The 4,188-nt window shown below is 44.5% G+C and overlaps 1 pseudogene; it reads right to left on the reverse strand.

Annotated features, from left to right (window-relative positions):
* Positions 2,424-3,650, reverse strand: Gm12182 (predicted gene 12182; annotated as a pseudogene).

Here is a 4,188-nt window from a genome sequence, read left to right on the forward strand (position 1 = left end):
TGAATTCTAAAAACTTATTCTTATACCTACAGATAAGTGTCTATCTCAGCCTATATCAAAGAAGAACCTTTTTGCAGCAGATAGATGCTATTACAGAAAGCCACAATTAGTCAAAATGCAGACTCGGGAAACTTTAGAGAAACAGATTTTAAGAGCGAGAAGATCAGGGTGCCTATTACTTACTCTTCTAGACATGACAGAGAAACTGTACCATGAATTCTCAAACAATATGGTTGACTAAACAAGATCTGCATAATGACAACATCAGTTGACATGGCAATATGGATGGGGGAGTTTAACAAGGTCCCAGACGAGGTGAAGAGCTACAGGCAATATAATGGCTACTGAGAGTGGGAGAATCCATCTTTCCCATGGTTGAGCCCCTTGAAAGGTTATTGAATCATAAGTGCCAGCCATACACACATACACATAGGAGCATCACTAAATGGGATCAGTAGGTTGTATGTGTTTGTGTGCCTGTATCTGTGAATGAATACATACATGTATGTAGCAGTAAGAAAAAAAGAGTGGGCAATATGGGAACCTAGGAGACCAGGAGAAACTCTCAGAATTCTATGAAAGTACCCATGTGAGGACTCCTAGTAATGGAGGATATGGAGTCTAAACTAGTCATCTTCTGTAACCAGGAAACTTCCAGTGATGGAACTGGGACATCAATCCAGCCACAAAACCTTCCATCTAAAATCTATCCAGCCTGCAAGATGTGCAGGGGCAATGGAGGCACAGAACTTATAGGAGTGGCCAACCAATGAGTGGTCAAATTTCAGGCCCACTCCATGGAAGTGGACCTACCTGGATGCCCAACACTACCTGGATGGCCAATAACTAAAGGATAAACAGCCCAAAGACCAAATTGGAGGTCTCCTGCATGGGTCTGCACGGAGCCCTCTGCAAATATGTTATGGTTGTTTACCTTGGTGTTTTATGGGCCTCCCAACAGTGGGAGTGGAGGTGCCTCTGACTCTTTCACATTGGGGGCCCTGTGATCCATCCAATAGTTGACTGTGAGCATCCACTTCTGTGTTTGCTAGGCCCCGGCCTAGTCTCACAAGAGACAGCTATATCACGGTCCTTGCAACAAACGCTTGCTAGTGTATGCAATGGTGTCATCGTTTGGAGGCTATAAAATGACTCCTAAGGATAGTTTGCTATTCTCATGGATTGGTGCCTAGCTCAATCACCATAAGAGAGTCTTCCAGCATCAGCTGATGGAAGCAAGCGAAGAGACCAAGAGCCAAACAATTGGCAGGGAAAAAGTCCAAATTGGAGGTCTCCATCAGGTACCTCCTCCTCAAACCTAGGGGAAACCCCACAGAAAAGAGAGAGGAAGAATTGCCCAAGCCAGGGGGGTCAAAGAAAGCATGGCCTACAAAATCTACTAAGTAGGGCTCACGGTGGGAATCACAGAGACTGAAGAGGCAATCATGAAGCCTGCATGGGTCTGCACAGAGCCCTCTGCAAATATGTTATGGTTGTTTACCTTGGTGTTTTATGGGCCTCCCAACAGTGGGAGTGGAGGTGTCTCTGACTCATCTGCTCTTGGGGCCCTTTATCTCCTATTGGGTTGCCTCATCCAGCTTTGATATGAGGATTTGTGCCTAGTCTTGTTGCCTCTTGTTAAGCCAAGTTTGGTTGATATTCCTGGGAGACCTGATCTTTTCTGAAGCAAAATGGAGGAAAAGTGGATCTGGGGGAAAGGTCAGGGGTAGACTAGGAAGAGGGAAAGGAAGGGAAACTGCAGTCAGGATATATTTATTTTATGAGAGTAGAATTTTTTTAAAAGTTCATGAATTTGAAAAGGAGTTTTGGGGGAACATGGGAGGAATTAAAGGTGGGAGAGAGGGGGATATAATGATGTAAATACAATACTCGTGTGTGTGTGTGTGTGTGTGTGTGTGTGTGTGTGTGTGTGTGTGTGTATTGAAAAAACTAAAACTTTAAAATAAAAATAAAATGAGTTCCTAACATTCTTGAAAGAATATCCTATAATTTCCTTTACCATTTCATTAATAATGGATAAAATGAGGCTATTTCCATATATTCCAGAAAAATATGTTTGTTCTATTTCCTTTTAAATAAAGGACTCTTTCTTTAGTGTGAAGAGGTTGCCAGCAGTAGATGCCCACTGAGTGTCAGAACAAGCGGGGTACAGGGTGAATACCATCCTATGTTGAAGTTAGGCCCTGGTTCTTCCTCAGAAATAAGAATCAGACTCAAAATATATTTACAAATACCTTCTCTGACTAGATACAACTTAAAATATCCCATTTATTCTAGCCTATATTCTACCTCATGGCTGGTTACCTGTGTTCAGGTACCATGCATCCATCTCATCACACCTTCCCAGCCAGATCCATTCCTGACAATTGATATAGTCTTATTCTACTTTTTTTGGGGGGGGGGGGTGCAGCGAACTTTATTGATGGTATTCAAGAGAGTAGGGAGGGCTCCCTAGGTACCTCCTGTTATTATGGGCGTCTGGGGTGGAAATTGTGAGGGAGATGTTCAGTGTTGGGGGCCAAGTTGGGACAGGGACTCCTCAGCAACTGAGGGCCTCTCTCTTGCTCTCAGTGTCCTTGCTGGAGTGGGTGGTCCAGGGTTTCTTACTCTTTGGAGGCCATGTAGGCCATGAGGTCCACCACCTTGTTGCTGTAGCCATATTCATTGTCATACCAGGAAATGAGCTTGACAAAGTTGTCATTGAGAGCAATGCCAGCCCCGGCTTCGAAGGTAGAAGAGTGGGATTTGCTGTTGAAGTCACAGGAGACAACCTGGTTCTCAGTGTAGCCCAAGATGCCCTTCAGTGGGCCCTCAGATGCCTGCTTCACCACCTTCTTGATGTCATCCTACTTGGCAGGTTTCTCCAGACAGCACATCAGATCCACAACAGACACATTGGGGGTAGGAGCACAGAAGGCCACGCCAGTGAGCTTCCCGTTCAGCTCTGGGATGACCTTGCCCACAGCCTTGGCAGCACCAGTGGATGCAGGGATGATGTTCTGGGCAGCCCCACGACCATCACGCCACAGCTTTCCAGAGGGGCCATCCACAGTCTTCTGAGTGGCAGTGATGGCATGGACCATGGTCATGAGCCCTTCCACAATGCCAAAGTTGTCATGGATGACCTTGGCCAGGGGGGCTAAGCAGTTGGTGGTGCAGGATGCATTGCTGACAATCTTGAGTGAATTGTCATATTTCTAGTGGTTCACACCCATCACAAACATGGGGGCATTGGCAGAAGGGGCAGAGATGATAACCCTTTTGGCTCCACCCTTCAAGTGGGCCCCGGCCTTCTCCATGGTGGTGAAGACACCAGTAGACTCCACAACATACTCAGCACTGGCATCGCCCCATTTGATGTTAGCAGGGTCTCACTCCTGGAAGATGGTGACGGGCTTCCCATTGATGACAAGATTCCCATTCTCGGCCTTGACTGTGCCCTTGAATTTGCCATGGGTGGAGTCATACTGGAACATGTAGACCATGTAGTTGAGGTCAATGAAGGGGTCGCTGATGGCAACAATCTCCACTTTGCCATGTGGAGAGCAGATGGCAGCCCTGGTGACCAGGCGCCCAATACGGCCAAATCTGTTCACACTGACCTTCACCATTTTGTCTATGGGACGAGGCTGGCACTGCACAAGAAAATACAGCTGTCTCTGGAACAGGGAGGAGCAGAGAGCCCTTATTTTACTTTTTATAATTAATTCAGAAATCTTTTCTATATATGCCTTCAACTTTTTACTTTGTTTATGAGCTAGAAAATCCATTCCATAATAGTATCTTCCCTTTGCGTGATGCGACCAGTAGGAGAATGAGTTGAAGGCAAAATGACCAAAATAAAATCAAGTTTAGGACCAATTCAATTCACATACATATCTTGTAGTCTTTGTTCCAAAAGAGTTAACTCTATTTCTGTTTCAGCTATTAGACATCTTAGACTCTTTACTATTGACTCTCCTTGTAATGTTTGAAATAAACTACTTAACTCATATGTACTTAGTCCAATTGTAGTGCTCAGCCAATTAATATTTTCCATTAATTTTTGAAAATTGTTAACAGTTTGCAATTGGTCCCTACTGACCTTTTGTGGTCATTTTTTTTGTTGACTGATTTTATAACCTAAATAACTAAGTAAATCTCCTCTTTGTATCTTTTCTGGAAAAA

Source organism: Mus musculus, chromosome 11, assembly GCF_000001635.26.
Source record: "Mus musculus strain C57BL/6J chromosome 11, GRCm38.p6 C57BL/6J".
Classification (NCBI taxonomy): domain Eukaryota; kingdom Metazoa; phylum Chordata; class Mammalia; order Rodentia; family Muridae; genus Mus; species Mus musculus.